The sequence below is a fragment of the Cryptomeria japonica genome, chromosome 3, assembly GCF_030272615.1.
Source record: "Cryptomeria japonica chromosome 3, Sugi_1.0, whole genome shotgun sequence".
In the NCBI taxonomy this organism is placed as follows: domain Eukaryota; kingdom Viridiplantae; phylum Streptophyta; class Pinopsida; order Cupressales; family Cupressaceae; genus Cryptomeria; species Cryptomeria japonica.
The window spans coordinates 157,647,850-157,668,059 of record NC_081407.1 but is presented as its reverse complement, the minus strand read 5'-3'; positions in this window follow the sequence as shown (position 1 = coordinate 157,668,059).

The window sequence follows — 20,210 nt, the reverse complement described above, 5'->3', positions numbered from 1 at the left end:
ATGTTTTTTTCCTATATGGACATAATATATCTTGATGCATTGAAATATGCAAATCTTCAGAGCCATTCTAAGGAAAGAATGTATAAATACCAAACCAAAAAAAAAGTTCCCAACCTCAAATTTGTAAGAGCACACAATGTATTAGCTTACCAAACTTTCAGGAAGGGGTTGTTGTGAGGCACTAGTAGAGCTTGTTAGTGATGACATAGCTATTAAAACTCTTTTGAATTCAAGGAAGCAGTTTTGTTCAACACCACACAACGTCTAGAGCACAATAAGAAGTATAAAAAATAGTTTAAATATCAAACTCAAATAAATAAGCAACAAAAAAATTGTAACATTTAAAATAAGCATTCATATATAATTACATCAATGTAGACATACATGCACATTGTTTAACAAAGACAAAACACGTAGCATTTATACATATTCTTCTCCTAATCATCTTTACATATATGTCTAAGTAAATGTAATTTCAGACATGGTTTTTTGCATATTATAAGGTTCACGTCACCTATGGGGGCAAATAATTGGCCTGATATTTGTAATAAACCACTTAACTTAATCCAAAAATCTCAACTATTTTTTTTTTGATTGATGATTACTTATTCCCACTTATTCTTAATTGTGTTTGATTCAATCACATACTCTAGGCATCTATCCAAATGGGATAGGCATCCATCCAACTGGGATGGGCATCTAACCATGCGAGTTAGGTATCTGTCCATAAGAGACAAGGGGTTTCATCTATCCAATTTGGGATAGGCATCTACCCAAATGAAGTAGGCATCTATTCAAAGAATAGGAAATGCTCTGGCCAGAAACTTTAGACTCATCGGGACAATCCGGGTCCTTAGTCACTCTCTAAAGACTACACTCCTCTACTAGGAATGCACCAAGGTCGCTGTCTTTAGGAGTATATAAAAAAAATTAGAAAAATAAACAAGCTTGAGTTCCGCCTCGAAATTTGGCCTAAAGTCTTGGGAAGTCAAGCGAATCCATACGGGATCCCTTTCGAGTATGCATTGAATTAATTTTAATCTTCCAATTAGTGTTACTATACCCTTTGATTGAAAGACCAAGGAACTTCAAAAAAATAAAACATGATCAACTCATCCTTAACCAAATCCTAATCCCCATCCCGAACGCCTGAGTACAAGGGACAACTTCATCCCTAGACTGCCTACATACCCATTTCGGCACAGGATCAAGGCATCGAATATGTAGTTTTGGTTTCTAACTATGGTTTAATGTAATTGTATAGTGGGTATGCAACCCTTTCTAGGGTCAATATCCCAGACAATTTCTCTACGGTTGCTACCCACGATGATAGCTCTACAGAAAAAAGGCTTAAGGTGGCCTTCTACTTGTGCCCTGAAATAACTAATCCTATTTCCTATTAAATATGTCACCCTTAATCTATTTTCACCCGCTAAATTCCATCAAGATAATTCCATCACTCACAACCAAACCCTAAAGGGGATTCTTCTAAGGTTATCTGAGCGAATGTAAATTTATTTAAGATTTTTCTTTTTAGATTATCAATATAAGGGGGATTAGCACCCCCCTTGGATTTTAACTTCCAAATGACCCTTATTACTCCCCAATGATTTAGAGGGATGATGCCACAAATGTCGTTGTTATAGCTTTGTTAGGCGTTAAGTGCAGTAGTTCAACATGATGACATTACCCGTAAGCGTGACCCAGAGGCACCATAGATAGCGAACACTGCTAAGTTTTGGTTTCGTCTCCTCTTGTTTAGTTGTCTAACTAGGAATTCAACTTTGAATTCATGAATCTTATGTAAATCAATATACTAATACAATCATGAAAACGAAACTATGATATACAAGGAATTTTTGCTTGAAAACTTGTAAAATTATAACATGAAAAAAATTGAAATACTTCTTGAAAGGTACTAAATTGCTTAAAGAAAATCTAATGCCTAGGTAGAAGGACTTTAGAAATGAATTTTAACACTTACTTGATTGAAGGAAAAACTTAATAATAATAGGCTCGAAAGTAACTACATTATTAATAAGCTACTAATTCTTCCACTTGAAGCAACATAAATGTCATCTTTAATTTTTTTTTCCATGAATGATAACCTTACTTTAATTATGAATCCCAATGCTTGAAAGGTACTATTTTTCTTAAAGAAAATGAATTTATCTAATATTACTTTGGAAATAAAATTAATATTCGCTTTTTGAAGGAAAAAGAAAAGAACTGTTAACAATATGCTTTAATAACCACAATACTTTTAATCACTAATTGTTCAAAAATAAGATTAGAAGAGATTCTAATACTTGCTAATCAACTGAAATAAAGACCCTAATCAATTTGAATCAATCTTCCTCTAGTTGCTTTAGAACCAATGTCAATTCCTTACAAGATTATAAGAGATAACTAACTATTTCTTCCACTTGAAGTAATGTTAACTTTATCCTTAGATATTTCCTACATATAACAACCTCTTCAATTCCAAATTCTTAGAAGTGAGCTAATGCTTGCTCCTAAAATGTACTTCAATTAAAATTTATTATTTTACTCTCCAAGTGATCATGGGGTAGTTTTCTTGAAAACTCATTTGCTTGATAATGATAGAACCCAATAATCTTAGAACAACGAATCCTAACTTTATTCAGCTTCGAAGGTAAGTTTCACTAGATAATTTACAAATAAGAGATAAGTACTAAATTTGAGGTCCAAAAGGTAAGTCAGGTTTAATTATCTCACGTAAAATATTTCAACCTTTGTCTCACCCATTTACTAAACTATTTTGGTTTTCAAATAAAATTTCTTTACACCCTGATTAATACTACTATTCTTCCAAAATAGATTATACCCTTTAGATTGTATGAAAATAATTTCTAAACTTAAATGTTAATCAAATTTATCTATACTAATTACTTGCAATATAAAAGTAACTTCTCCTTTACTAGCCCTATGTTTCTTTATAGCAAGAAGGTAAAGGTTTTTAACCAATAATAGAAATGACCATCCCCTATGCCTTGAAATCTAACAAAGAAACGAAACAAATATTAGACTTCTTGGATTGAAGGAAAATTCATATTGCTCGAAATACATGAAGAGTACTATGAATATAAGCACAATTATATAGTAGGTAATTTTTATTTTTATTTATTTTTATCAGCAAGTGCTATCGAGATGGGGATAGCACCCTATATTAATCCAAAGGAGACATACATAGAAAGATTTTCTCAAAACCACCACATACTTCAAAACAGATACAAAAGCTTGTTACAAAAGCTTATTACATAAGCCTAAGGATGGTGGCCACCCGTATGCCTATGATCGCCACCTTGTCGACATTCCCTTCTGGCCGCCAGCCATCTTCCTACAACATCATCCTTCTGAAAGGTCCCATGTCTGTGTTTTTAACTCCCACTCTGAAGACCTCCCAAGCCTCCGCCATGAATTCCTCCTTCCTCATTCCGATTGCTTCAGCAACAAGCCGTATTTCATCCTCAGGATCCGAACACTCCTTATCAGAAAGAAAAACCAGGGGATTGAAATATGGCCCAAGAATACTGGCCCATTCCTCCTCCACTTCCAACACTGCACCCCCAACGACTTCTATATCTTCTTCCCTGACGAAGCCCACCAGTTTTTCCATACAAGCTTCCCTTGACGGTAAAACATCCACCAATAGGCACAGGATAATCTTGTATAAAAAACTGTCACACCAGTGTCGCTCCTCATTGAATGCATCATCGAGGATTCCCTAAATAGCGATATGGCCTTCGAAGTCTATATCAAATAGCCTTTCGCACTGTACTTCCAACATCTCCTCGCGACAAAGGTAGCTCAAACCAAACCTGTGAACCATCTTGCTTATGCAGAATGCTTCATTCCGGACTAACTTCTCTTACTTATAATGATCGGCTGGAACTAGAACCCTCTCGGCCTTTCTAAATTCATGGGCTATCAAATGTTGGATGTAATGCCAAGGGTCTGCCAATCCACGTGACCCGTTAGACAAGAGCGTACATTCTCTTATCCTTAGAGCAATGCTACCTTTCAATTAACCAATGCCCGACTTTGGGATGTGGGCAATGTCCTCTAGTAATCTCTGATGAAGATCTTTGTTAACTGTGATTGTAGGCGACAAGATGGCTGACAGAGAATTATCGATCCCGTGATTAGCAAGGAGGTCCGCAACTTGGTTGCCTTCACGGAATGTATGTTGAACATGATAGTCTTCGAATTTTTGAAGATAACCGTAAATTCTTGGGATCCAAGTATCCAACCGCCAGTTCATAAAGCGCTTGTTGGTGATACCATTGAGAACCACTTTTGAGTCCCCTTCAATCACCACCTTTGATACTCCATTAGCATATGCCCATTTAAGTCCCTCCTCTAGAGTCGTGATCTCAACTATATTGTTAGAGACAAAGCCCACTTGGCCACAAACCACCCCTATAAGGTTACCCTTCTCGTCTCTAATAACCACTCCATAGCCCGATAAACCTAGATTTCCTTTGCTAGCACCATCGAAGTTCATCTTTTTCCATCCACTAGGGGGAGGCTTCCATTTTACCTTTTTTCGAACTATTGACTTGACACCTTGGGTGTGATTGTTGCCCTGTTTAAACTTCCACGCCTGCTCCATTTCCATATCCCACTTTGAGTAATATTTATATTTGTTACCGAATATCTTGCCATTAATTGTTTCTTCTATGGCCCCTTGAATTTTATTGATTAGAATAGTGACCTCCAACTCTTCTTCCCTAAAACTCCTCCTGTTTCTCTCCTTCCACACGTGCCACACTACCAAAGAAGGACTCGAAATCCACAAACTTCCCCATTTTGAAGATCTGCCCCCTGTCGGCCAAGCAAGAATGAATTATTTGAAGGATCTGTTATAAACCATATAGTTTTGAAGTTGCATCTACAACCAATCCCAACACTTCCTAGAAAAAGGACAATTGTACAACAAATGATTTGCTGATTCTTCCTCATTTTTGCAAAGACAACATTTGTTGGGCTCCTGAATACCTATTAACTTCAATCTTTCACTAGTAAGGATTTTTCCGTGCAGAGCAATCCAAAAAAATGCCCCCACCTTAGGTAACACCCATTTGTCCCAACATAAAGCAGCCGACCAATCACCATCTTTTTGTCTCCTTCTTTGTAGCTCATAACCCAAGTTAGCCTTATAACTCCCTAATTTAGATGCATTCCAAATGAGAGTGTCTTTGTGGGTTGTCAGATGAATGTTCCTGCTTAGGAGTATGTTATTCACCTTTGCACTATTTGCATTCTGAGCATTTTCAAACAACTTCCATCTTATTGGGGAGTTTGGATGACTCTCTTCTTGAACATAGTCTGCCACCCTCTCCCTCATAGAGGCTTCCATCTCATTTATCCATTCTTGGTCCTCGATCTCATCAACTAGTGCTCTATCGCCGTTCCACGAGTCCCTCCAGAATTTAGCCTTGCGACCGTTGCCTATTCTCCATGACAAGTGATCAGTGATGATCCTCCTGCTTTCCCATGTGAATTTCCAAATCAGAGACCCTCCTATTGAGTTCGCCATGGTGAAAATTCTTTTTGGCTCATCCGAATCTAGATATTTATGCGACATTGCCTTGCACCAGCCTTTGTTAAGGCTATTGTACATCTTCCAAGCCAACTTTGCTCCCAGAGCCAAATTCTGCAAGTTCATCTTTCTCAGACCCACTCCACCTTCCGATTTGTGCATGCAAACTATTTCCCAGTTGATCAATGAAATCTTTTTTTCTTCCTTCGATCCCTCCCAAATGAACCTTTTTAATAGGCCATCCATTGTTGCCAATGCCTTGAATGGAGCCCTGTAGCATGACATGTAGTAAATTGGGATGGCAGATAGCACTGATTTGATCATCAGAATCCACCCCACCTGCGATAGCCACTTGTTCTTCCAGAGGGCAGTTTTGGCTTTGCATTTATCGACTACTTCTTCCCAAAGCCTATTGTCCACTTTGCCTGCGAACAGTGGGACCCCAAGGTATTGAATCGGGAAGACACCTTGGCCGAATTGCAACACTCCTATTATTTTCTCCTGCATTTTATTGCTGGAGTTGAGAAAATAAATTTGAGACTTCTACTTGTTCATACTCTACCCTGATTCCTTTTCATATTCTTCAAGAACGCTGCCAATGACCTGAGCTTCTCTTACCGAAGCAACGCCAAAAATAATGGTATCATCTGCAAATTGGGAGTGGGACACCGGGTTCAAACTATCATGAATTGAAAATCCTTTCCAAAGGCCTTGCTCAACCTTAAATTTGATCTGCCTGCCTAGCACTTCAGCCATAAGAACAAACAGGAATGACGACAAAGGATCTCCTTGTCATAGCCCGTTAGTAGCTTTGAAAAACCCGCATCTGGAGCCATTTACAAAAATTGAAAAAGAAACAATTGAAATACATTGAACTATACATCTCAACCATTTTTCATCAAAGCCAAATTTCTTGAGGACCTCTATTAAGAACCACCACTTTACCCGATCGTAAGCCTTGGAGACATCAAGTTTAACAATCATACCTTGGAATTTGGAAGAATGCATTGAGTGGATGGTTTCGGCTACCATGATGATGCTATCCATGATTTCATGCCCCGAAGTGAAGCCATGCTTCTTTGGCAAAATTATGTTCTTTAGAATTGGTTTAAGTCTATTGACCATTGCCTTGGAGATGATTTTGTAAAGGGAGTTGCATAGAGAGATTGGCCTAAAATCCATGATTGATGAGCAATCTTGTTTCTTCGGGATAAGGGCAATGTTCGTGTGATTGATCTCTTTAACAAACTTCCCTTGTTTTCTTTCCACGATTCTAAGTATATCATTCCCCATGAATCCCCAACATTTTTGATAAAATTCCATTGTGAACCCATCTGGGCCTGGGGCTTTGTTCGGGTGTTGGTCAAAGATCGCCTTTCTAACTTCATCAAGCGAGAATGGTCAAACTAGTGTTCGGTTATCATCCTCTGAAATCACTTTAGGGATAATGTCTACTAGCAAATGAGACCGCAGGTTTTGATCCACTGCATCCCCAAGCAGATTTTCGAAAAAATTTATCGTTGCCTCCTCAATGGCTTCTGGAGAAGAGTGCAACTTACCTTCCAAGTCAATTATCTTGTCGATTTTGTTCTTGGACCTGAAATCTTTAACAGATGCTTTCGTGTTTGCATCTCCCTCTTTAATCCAAAGCTCCTTGGATTTATCATGCCAGAATACTTCCTCTCTCAGAAGAATTTCTGCCAATTCCTGTTTAAGGGAGACTTATTTGAGGTACATATCATTTGTCATCCCAAAGGAGATGGTGGTCACATTAATTTGGTTTAGTTCCTCCTCAATTTTGTTTCTTTCTGCAAAGATATTCTTAAATGATTCTCTATTCCATTTTTTTATCTTCTCCTTTATTTAATCTTTTTATGAAACAAAAACTCGGAGAACCCCTAAAAATGTTACTTTCTACCCACCAATGCTGAAGATGCATGATAAACTCTGGGTCTCTCCACCACATACTAAGGAATTTAAAGCTGCTACTTCCTTTGATTGAGACCTCACTCAATTTGAGTTCAATTGGGAAATGATCCGAGAGAGAAATAGGAAGAATAAGTGCTTCTACCTAAAAAGACAACTCCGACCAAGATTCACCAATTAGATGTCTGTCCAGCCTTTCCGAAATATGTGCAAATTTAGCTCTCCTGTTCATCCAGGTGAAGGTTCCATTCTTTGGAACTACATCCATCAGATGATTTTGCATTACAAAATCTCTAAAATCTTCCATAATCTTATTTGACATTCTCAATCCTCTTTTTTTCTCATCCAAGTCGAGCAAGGCATTGAAATCGCCCACCACTACTACCTTATCAATTCAATTTTCCAACATTTTTTTTGTGAGAACTTGCCATACCTCAAACTTATCTGATGTTTTGGTTGGACCGTAGACATGAATTAAGGGGAAGTTCAACTCCTCTTTAAAACTGAAAAACTGAGCATATCATCCAATGTTCTGCTTTCTCCAAAAGAGATACTCTGACCTGAGCAGGGTTCCATATAACTCCCAACCCGCCAGCGGCCCCTGAAGCTTCTTGGAAGATGCCTTCCCAAACCTTGCAGTACCTAATGAAACAGTTCGCCTTTTCATTGTTCAACTTCATTTCCTGAAAAGCAACTATATCACTACTACTTCTAGCCAACACTCTTTTTACCAAGCGTCTTTTGTCAGGGGCCGATAGGCCCTGACATTCCACATGGTGATTTTCATCTTTTGCCAGGGGATGTACCTTCTCCCCTGGCTTTTCTCATGAATTCAAAGACACTAACAATTCCTTTCTCCTTGGCACTTTCTTCTCTTTTTTGTCAGTTACTTCTCCTTCCTCTAGATCCTTTGGCCTTTCCCAAAAGGATGTTCATCGATTGGCTAATGCATCTCGGGTCCACATTTTCTAACTCATCCTCTTGGAATAAATCTTCGTCCAATTCCTTATCCACTTCAAATTCTATATCAGATAGGCATTTACTAATGTTTAAGGTTCTCAGTGGAGATGAATTAACCCCTCCATCCTTGGATCCTATCACCGCTTCTTTATAGGATCCCTCGACGGCAACTGGAGATGGCATTTTTTCAAAAGCCATGACTTCTTCTCTGAACTCCGCCGAAGAGTTTCCGTCTTTTGCTTTACTTCTACTAGAAGTTTCTACATCTCCCTCAACCGCCGAACTCGTAACCATTTTTTCCGGTTTTCTTCTCCAATGTTGCTCTGGTTTTCTGAGGGGATTCCAGGCCTTCCTTACAAACATCCTACAGTTCTCAACAGTGTGTGACTTGTTGCCGCATCTGGAGCAAGTTTTCCACTCTTTTTCAATTTCTAACCGTTGTCTCCATACTCCATTTGCAGTCTATAAACAGATATACTCAGGAATTTTTTTAACCACAACGACCTTGATTTTGACCAACTTACATAGATCTTCCTCATCGTCAAAATCAATTTCTAATACCGTTCCCAACATCCTACCAATCTTTTCCAGATAAGACTCTCCCTAGTATTCTATTGGTAGATTATACAAATTAATCCATATCGGGCTTGAATACACTAACAGTGGGATTAGGTTGAAATTAGGTTCCCATGTTTCAAATACACCGCATGCTTATTAGCAAACCAGTTCTCTTGATTGAGAATTTGATCTCTATCCATCTGATTTTCAAAGAGCACCACAAAAAATCCCCTCGGGATAAATTTGATAACAACACAATCTCCCCAACTTACTGCCACCCAGATTTTAATGTTTTTACTTGACCAATTGAGGCCAATGATTCTTGCGATCACTGCATAGTTATTCCATAGATGGTTGTCTTCATCGATTTCTTCCCTAAGGTCCACCACCGTCTCATCATCCTCCAGATCTCTCCCCCCCTTCAAATTGCCTGTGTTGTGGTCTGCTCCGCCATTGACCTCCAACCGTTTTTGTAGAGCCTTCATTCCCGTCTTAGTAGGTAAATTCTTTTATCCCTTAATACATGCACAAATTTAAATATACAAAGGGGTAGATTTGAAATAAAGAAATTAAATATTTGAAATGTATTGAATGTTTTGGAAAAATCCATTTACTACTAGGTTCCATTTGAGACTAACTAATGAGGGAGAATCCAATACTTTGAATAATTTCATTGGTGCAAAAGCTTCCCAAGGTGCATGAGAGCAATGCTATTTCCCTTTCTTTTGTTTTTCTTAAGTCACCTATTTTATTTAATAAGGAGATTTAACTGTTTTATCTACATCCTAAGAAGGTTTGATTCAATATAATAAATCTCTTAATGTTCAATTATCTATTTGAATTCCACAAGTGTAATTTGATCATTACGCCTTATGCAATATTTATCCTTTAAAAACCCCAAAGGCTCTTTTCCCATCTTTGAGGGAGAGTGAATTCTTTATAGATAAAGTGTTTATTAAAAGGAAGGTCCAAATTTACAACTTAAATTTCCATATAAAACTCTTTTATCATGAGTTATGTTTGTCGTCCTTCTCCCTGGGAAATTTATTACCACTTAAATTTTTTTTCTTTAATACTATATTTTATACTTAAGAATAAATTCTTAGATTCTAAATAAATTGAACAAATTTTTAACTATTAAAATTATTTGTAATTCTTAACTATAAATTAATTCAACTAATATGAATAATTTTTAATTTTCAAATGTGCAAATTAATCCTAATGATACAAATAAATCTTTGCTAACAACTTAAATATAAATAAATTCCAACTAAATAATCTTAAAAAGCTCCTTAATAAAAATAATTTTAATTATTACTAATAAATTTTAGTTATCTTTAACTAATAAAATACTTTTTGATTAATAAACTCAAATAAATAGTTTTTTTAATTATTTCATAACACTCAAAATTTAATTTACAATCTTAAAATTACAAAATTAAATAAATTTCAAAAAGTAAAATTTAAAAAAAAAAACTCTCTTAATATAGTATGAGAGGGTACTAAAAAGAATTCTTTAAAACAAGAAACAACAAAAAGCGTTTTCTTTTAACCGATGGAAAAATAAAGATATAATTATTATATTCGACAATCATAAATAAGGGTATTATATATATCAAAATTTGTATAATGATTTTGTGGTTTATTATTATTATTATTATTATTATTATTTGTTGTTTAATAAAAACAGAGATAGAATTTCTTGTTTACAGAGATATTGTACACATGGACAGATAATCCAAAGATAATAGACAAAGGTAGATGAGTATTCCAAAGATAAATAGACAAAGATATTTGTACACAGAGGGATGAATTTCACAGATCATACTTTTGAGAGGTAAAGATTTCACAAAGAGGTAGAACTCACAAATTTTACTTTGAGAAATGAAAATTTTCATAGAGAGAGAGATTTTCACTAATTTCACTTTGAGAAATAAAAAACAAAGATATATTTCACATATTTCACTTTGGGAAAAGATTTCAAAAAATTCACAAAGAGATAGTTTTTCACAAATTATACTTTTCAAAGACAAATTTTCGAGAGAAATAAACACAAATATATATATATATATATATATATATATATAGAGAGAGAGAGAGAGAGAGAGAGAGAGAGAGAGAGAGAGAGAGAGAGAGAGAGAGATTTCCTAGAGAAATATTTTCCAGAGACAAAATTTTCAGAGAAATAAACATGGAGATTTTCCAGAGAAATATTTTTCAGAGAAAAAACATAGAGATTTTAATAATATTCTCATTGCATGTATATTTTGAAAGAAGTCTATTGATTATAGGCAAATTATACAAACTTTGTTTCCTATTAGCTTATAAATTCTTCTATCAAAATCTAAACCAATGAAGGAATTTTTTTTGGAAAAGATATATTATTTTTAGCTACCCAAATTTATGATAGGAAATGCATACAAGTGAATAAAATTCTCTCTTCCTTCAACTACATAAAACCCATTACAAAGAAAACCTCTGCACACAAGTAAAAAATACAAGAGATCTTTTTTGCCTACAATATCTACCATACAAATACATCATGAAAGAAGATGTGCAAGTGAAAAAAAAGGAACCTGGATTGAATGAGAACTTGTTGGAGAACTGTCTCCAAATTTTCCCCTAATCTTCTCCAATCCTTCCTCGTAGCTTGGTGAGTATTCTTCAAGAAAAAACTTAAAAAATATTCTACAATGAAATGTGGCTACAAAATTCTACTACTACTAACAAGCATCTACAAGAACTTGAGAAATTACTTCTTCACCCCCCAAAAAAACAATGAACTCCCCCTTTTTTAAAAATCTTGTATTCAATATATAGAAACTGAGAGTCATTTCCCACTACAAGAGAATTAAATGATTCACATATTCTTTTTCTTTTCCAAAATAATTCCATGCAAAAGTGGGGGTTACATGCATATTAAATTTGAATTTAAAATTCTTTCATGCAAGGCATATTCCTTACAACTTATCATAGTGGCAGATACATTTGACCATGCATTTTGAATTCGAAATTTGCTTCTAGAATCTTTTTATTTCTCCCACACCATGTGCTCAATTAGAATATTGAGAAAAATAATTAATTTCCAAGTAAATTATGACCTCACGTGTGAGCCACCAGTATTCATTCTTCTCCCTTTAAAATATTTCAACCATATTAAATTTATATTTCTAACTAACATTATTCTTAAAATTAGTAATAATAATAATAATAAGCATAACAAGGTCTAAAAGGAGGGTTATGACAATATTGATCTACCCCAATCAAAGCTCTCTGCATAATGTGCATTTTCACATGTTTGTTGAATTTCTTCAATGATGTTGTAACAATGATGAGCATCTCTTTCATTGCATTCACAAAAAATGAAGAAAATAAAGTCCCCTATTTTGATTCTTGTTGCTACAAGTACAATTGTTTTCAAAAAAATTTAACTACAGTTGACTAATCAAAATATTCCTTCAAAAAGGACACAAAACTGAATTGCAAAGGCACTTGTGGCTACAAATTTAGAACATTTAATGTGAAAATTCATTTCAAAGAACTTACGTGCATGCACACTATCCTATACAATATCCTTGACAAGAAATTTGAATTCTTACATATACATCCATACACATGTACACATTGAAATTGTATATGTACATATAGATACATGTAAAAATGTACATAGACATACATATGCATATCTATTTACAAAATATCTAAGAATTTTTTAAAGTTGCTCAAATTTATTCTCAAACATATTACATGAGATGATATACATGCACTGAAAGCTATCAGAAATGATTCTGCACCTGCCATGTTTATATACATATAGACATATATACTCACTTACATATATATACAACAACATGTATGTACATGGATATGTATATATGTATGTATGTCTATGTACACACACACACACACACACACACACATATCTGTGTGTGTGTCTAAGTATATGTAATTTCAAACATGGTTTTCTGAATATTATAAGGTTCAAGTCACCTATGGGGGCAAATAACTAGCTTGATATTGATCTACCCCAATCAAAGCTCTCTGCATAATGTGCACTTTCACATGTTTGTTTAATTTCTTCAGTGATGTTGTAACAATGACGAGCATCTCTTTCATTGAATTCACAAAATTGAAGAAAATAAAGACCCCTATTTTGATAGTTGCTGCCACAAGCACAATATTTTTCAAAAAAAATTAAATATACTTGACTAATCAAAATACTCCCTAAAAAAGGGCACAAAACTGAATTGCAAAGACACTTGTGGCTGCAAATTCAAAATATTTAATGTGCAAATTCATTTTAAAGAACTTACATGCATGCACACTATCCTATACAATATCCTTGACAAGAAATTTGAATTCTTAAATATACATGCATACATATGTACACATTGAAACCATATATATACATATATACGTATAGATACATGTAAAAATGTATGTAGACATACATATGCATATATATTTACAAAATATCTAAGAATTTGTTAAAGCTACTCAAATTTCTTCTCAAACATATCACATGAGATCATATACATACACTGAAAGGTGTCAGAAATGATTCTGAACCTGACATGTTGGGAAATATGAGCAACTTTAATGAATGGTATAGAAAATTCAAAGGACCTTCAATTTTTTTTCCAAAGGAAGCTAATTAGAATTTGAAATCATTCAAGCAAGCACGTATTGAACTTTTTTTACTAACGATGCTGAAAATTAAAGTCCCACACAAATAAAGAAAGGGCTAGGATATTTTTTGTATAAGAAATTTATATAACCAAAATAAAAAAACTGTCATATTCAATACACTGTAAAACATATGACCCCAAAGGTAATTTCTTAGCTTTAGCATATGGAATTATTTCACCATTTGAGATGTTCTGCACTAGCTTTCATATAAGCCCTAGCTGAGATGTGTCAGTTAATGTTTGGTGTTGTGTTTCATTTTTAAATGGACAAGAAATGGGTTCAATCCTTTCTTAGTGGTTTTAAAAAAAAAAAATTGACTAGATATTGATTGGTAAGTTTAAGTTTACTTCTGAACCATATCTTTGGGTCAAAGACGAGGAGTAAAAAAATTAAATAATCCAAAAATTGAATGGAATAAGAATCTCTTTGGAGCTTCCAAAAGGGGACTATTTGTATGTCCCTGAGCAGTGGACTGCAAAACTACCCCTAAATATTTAAGTAGCTAAGTGGTAGAACACCTTAGCAAGCTAGTGAGAAGCCCTCAGTTTTTTTCCAGCTGTCCAAGGAAAATAACAGCATGGTAGAAATCTAATTTTAATAGTTGCTACACAATCCTTGCTACAAATTTTTAGTTCCCAACATTCTAAATTAAAAAAGCGGGATAAATATATTTTGTGCAATCGATGGACAAGATTAAAAGGAAAACATGATAGTAACGAATTGGTATTCAGGAAAAAAAATTGAAAACTTAAGGAAAAAACAAAGGAAAATGACAGTTGATTAAGCTGATCGTGGTTGAAGAGGGCATGCCATGTATTCAAATGAAAATCCAACGTAAGCACATGCAGATGACCTGAATCGAAAGGATGAATGTGAACAAGGAATGGAACCAGAGCATCGTTGCGAGCATGAGGCGAGGATGCCTCCAGCATGGCTTTGTAGTTAAAATCAAGAAATAGACAAGTAGTCACCACACAATTTTACAATTTCCATTTCAGAAATAACACCCTCAAACAACAACAAACTAAAATATTGCAGTTGGGTAACCAAATATCTTACCAGTCAAATATGCGAAGAGGGCCTTTTGAGTTTGAGTCACAAAAAGGGAAATCTCTAGAAAAATATAGTCAAATGCAAACTATTTATCTAACGAGTCAAATACAAAGTCAATTTAGAAGTAGAACCCTAAATTATTGACGATAATGAAAACCCAATTCCCTTTTAAAATCCCCAAAGTGGTCTTCTTTTTGAAAACCTTAATCAACCCGTAATACAAAGAAACAAATCAATGACAAATAAGAATCTATTCATCACAAATTTTAGCAATTTTCGTTTACCAAATGAAAATGTTAAACATTGCTTGCAACCCAACTCAATAAATATCTACAAATTAGCGAAAACCCAAGTTAATAGATCTCACAAACAACACACTTCTTCTGTTAAAATATTTTTTACCCACAACATAATACAAACTGCTTATTTGTACACCCAAGCCACGATCCCTATAGGTTGCACCACCACCAAAAACACAAAGCTGCAAACTTTGATTATCGAAATCTGCTTTCTACAAATTAGCAAAACCCCAAGTTAATAAATCTCATAAACAATGCACTTCTTATGTTAAAATCTTTGAACCCATAATATTATGCAAACTCCTTACCTGTACACCACTGAAAAACAAAGTTGCAAACACTCTGATTATCGAAATTTGGTTTCAATGGACATGGCAAACATTGTTGGAAACAAAACCCACCTCCACAAACTAATTTGCTAACCTAGTGTATTGAAATTGCATTGCATAGTAAAGTTGATATTATCCCAATTAAATGCTCGTAAATGACATTAAATGTCCTTTGCAATGTTAAGTTTGCCACCCCATTGTGCACAACAATTGACCTGACAACCCATTGAAAACTATGCCCCCAAAATGGAATGGTAGCCGATAAATCGAAAAAAAAACAGGGAGACTCACAATTTACCGGAAAGCATGATCAACTCAAAAAAAAATGGTGCCCGAAAATTTGTTTTTTTAGGAGGGCTGACACTTTTTTGGGCATAAATGACCACACTAAAGCCTATCGACTTAAATATAGTTTATGATCAAGGTAATCAATTGCTAAGTTATCATTATGCATGAACATGAATTTTTTTATGATCATGTGGGTGTGTCATGGGATATGAATAACCAAACATTTATCCATGTTCTAGTTGTTACAAGAGGTAATCATACACAAATCTTTTTAAAATGGCATGATATTTAACCATACATGTATATCACAATAACTAATGTTAGAAAGGGCCACAATAGATATTAGTGATGTAGAGAGGGCTAGTCTGATGTTCATTGTAATCTCTCAAGTATTCTTTTAAATAATCAAGAATATCATCATCATTATTATTCAATAGTACTCTAAAATAGAAAATACAACTTATGCTAATTGTAAGAAAAATGAAGAGCATTAATTGTAGTTCTTGTTTCTAAGTTGACTCTTAAAGAAAACATCCAAAACATGTTTGATTTGCCTATGATTGGTTGTAATAGATCAACATTGTATTATTTTAGTAATGTTATGGTCTTTCTACTCGAAACACATATATCTTCAAAATTTATGTACATGAAATCATAATTATGTTAAATAATTAATATGATATTATATTTAAATAACCAACTTTTTTAAGCGACTGGTGATGTTGGTGTGACATGCCCTTCCCACACAAATAGAGGGATTGGACCTCATGATTTCTTGCTTGCAACAAGATTCTTTTAGCCAATTGAATCAGGGCCCCACCTTAAATAACTAACTATTTAATATGACTTTAGATATGAATTTTTATAGGTTACAATCATGGCACTTTTTTTTTGTTATAATACATGTTTGCCCATTATTTGAATTTTTTGACAAACCCTTTATTTATTATGTGTTTATATTATACACTATAGTGTCATAAATTTGTGGCCCTAGCAATTTTTGACTGCATTAGGGTCCTCACGCATGTGAAATCAAATCCCCTTGTCTGATCGAAGACCGAAGACTGCTCAACCCTCAGAATCTGCTTCCCCCTTGGCCTTCGCACCACCTTGTCTGCACTCTGCCCTGGAGAAAGGGGTAGGACATGGGCATGGCACCCCTGTCCCTACCCTATTTTGGAGCAGGACCCTTTCCTGAGCTTGCATTGTAGGTTGTGCAGTGAGCGGGAAAACTTCCTCGATGTCGGCCTATGACGAAAATCAGTTTCATTAACCTTAATTGACAAGTATTTAAGTTGTATTTTTCTTCTCATTTGCATAAGTTGGCATGAGTGGGAAGTTTGCATGAGATCAAGCATTCAAGAGCATTTAAGCATTCCAACATTCCTTTCTTGCATTGAGCATTCACAAGTCTCCTTTCAAGGCTAGGTGTTGCATTCAAGTCAATGATTCAACCATTGAAGAGGATATTGATTCCAACACTCAATTCCACACAAGCAAATCTACCTACATTCTATCTACAACCTCCCTTGAGGTGATTTACATTACAGTCTTTCATTTACATTTACTTGCAAGTACTCTCTTTCATTACTTGGTTAATTCCAAAACTAGGGTTTGACCTGAAGGCAAACCCCCAATCCCAACCCATTTTCCTCTCTTTTCTATGTGTAGCTTATAGGTGCGCAACTGTACTTTCGGATATGGACTCCATTTGCAGAGGTGGAAAAACCCTTTTCGTTTCGCGTATTTTTCGAAAAATTCGCAGGGCGACTTCGTCTCGACATATTACTGCCAGATCAAGTGCACAGCTTCATCTCATGCTTCGATCTCAAGTTATAATCAGTTCTTTGCCACTTTTGCACTTAGTTTCTATACATAATTCAATCAATTCCTTTCCATTTCAAATAGGAAGAAGGGGATCAACTTATCATTCCCATTTCATTCAGAATTCTATCTTCTTCTTTGGAGGTTGAATCTAGTGAATTCCACCCCCCCCCCCCCCCCCCCTCTCTTCCAATGTAATGCGTGAAAAGTGTTTTAAGGGAAATCCGTAGTGAAACTCTCATCTCTCCTTGGAGGGAAAGGGTAGTTTTCCTCTTGGTCTCTCATTCACACATTTTTCACTCACCATTACATTTTGGTGACATTACATACACAACATATTGAAATTGTATAAAAATAGATTGTAATAATAAACAAACAATAAAAATTCAAATGAATTCAATAATTCATTCAATACATCTAGTAAAAGTCTATATTTTTTTAACTTTTAGAAAATAATACAGTTTTAATATGGCTTATTGTATAAGCTATCTTAAAAAATCTATAATACATATTTTTTGAGGTCATCATTGACGTTAAAATTACAATACTTTCAAAATTGTTTTCTTCTTATAAAATCATTAAAATCTCTTAAATCATCACATGCATACAATTCTTACACACATTAAGATATTATTAAATATAATTATTAAAAATCCTCTTGTAAAATTCTCCATAAATGACTTAAAAAATACAAAGGTATATAAAACTATAAATATTCGTTTCCATCAATCTTTGATAACACTTTTAAGAACTATTACTAATTCTAATTTATATTTATAAATAAATTGAACAAGCAAAGTCATGGTGTAGACACTTAGATAGTATCAAAATCAATTTTTCAATTTAAAAAAATGAATTTATAAATAAAATTTAAAAAAACCGACAAAATCATCCACTCATAAGATACACCACTTAATTATGCTGAAGGCATTCCGTATATGAACTAAATCAATTAACTTTCCAAACCAACAATTCACATTTATTGACAGATGTGCAAGATGATTGCAACGTCTCTGACTGCTAGATTATTTTCATTGGCTTTTATTGTTGCCTATTTGTCATCAATTTTCTTTTCTGAACACAAGTTCATTTATTGTGGAAGAACCCATTCTAATTCCATTGGGTTTTCTCATCGTCAATGGAGAAATTTGATTCATACAGTGTCACTATCACATGATAGAAATTTGACTCGTACGGTGACGTAATAATTACGCATATATCATGTGAGGGATATGCTTACTACTAATTAAATGGTGATACCTATATGTTTTTAGGAGCCAAAGTTTATCTTACCACTAAGAAATCATTAATGTGCCTTTGCATTGCTCAAATCAGAACTAGTTCACATCAACTTAGGTGTGAAACCAGAAGATGGATGATACTTAAAGAGGAGTGGGTAGATAGAAAATGTAGATATTGCACCCAAGGGGTTGTGGAGATAGAATGACACTATATCATGGAATGCCCAACTTACAATGCTATACGGATCCACTACATTGACATGCTAAATGTAAACACTTTGAGTAGTTTATTTGAACAAGAAAATATAACAAGAGTTGTAGATTTCTTGATCAAGTTACACAATTTAAGATCCAAGATGCAAAAGGAAAAGGAAAAGGAAAAGGAAAAGGAAAAGGAAAAGGAGGTTTAGCAGATTGCTCTTTGGTCTTTGCATACTCCTATTTGTTGGCTACCCGTGGGTCCCATAGGCTGTTTGGCTTCGTAGACGTTATTAAAAGCATTCATTCATTCATTCGTTCAATACAAAAGTTCTCAGTTGCCTAATTATATATTTAAAACTTTTAAAATATTTTTATTTTAGGACGTCAATTCTATAGTTTTCTAATATATAATAAATATAATATATAAGTAATACATTCATATGTTTAAATTTTTTGATTTTTAATTTATTATAATAATATTATAATATATAATAATTAATTAATATATTTTAAAATTATAATAATATTTAATTTAATTTTTTAATAAATATATATTTTAAAATAATAATTTTAATAATTGTTATTCATATATAAGAGTGGAATTAAATAAAACAATGAATTATTATTTAGTTTTTTCATCTTTTTAATAGATTTTTTTTCAATTTTTCTAAGTTTCATTTCAGGTACCTTTAATATGAAAGTTAAAGTTTTTAGTTTTAAATTTTTATTTTTTATTTTTATTGTTTTATTAGAAGCATAGTTTTAATATTTTGTATTTAGTTTATTAAGAACTTAATTATATATTTATGTTCAATTTTATAATGATTAATTTTTAAATATCAAACTTATTTTTAGATTAAAGTTAATATTGGTTGTAATATATTTATTAAATTTTTTAGGTTCATAATTTATTTTTTAGAGGGGTAAATGCTTTTGATATAGAGTTATAAATCAATGAGGTCACTAACGAGTGACCCTATGTCTAACATAACCACTCAACAATAACATTGTTGTAAGAGCAACACCAACACATTAAAACCATCACACTATGCCAATACCGGTAATATTATATTAATAATTCAATTTTAATAAATTAAAAAATTTAGTCGTTTCATGCCAACAATCCAAGGATATCACGTGTCCTTGGAGAGTTATGACCATGGTAGCATGCCATTTGATTAAGGATGTGATAATTCACCTTTAAAACCTCTTAAGTGTACCCATTACACACCCTCCTTATTTCTCCCTCCCTATCTCTATCTCTATCTCTCCCCTC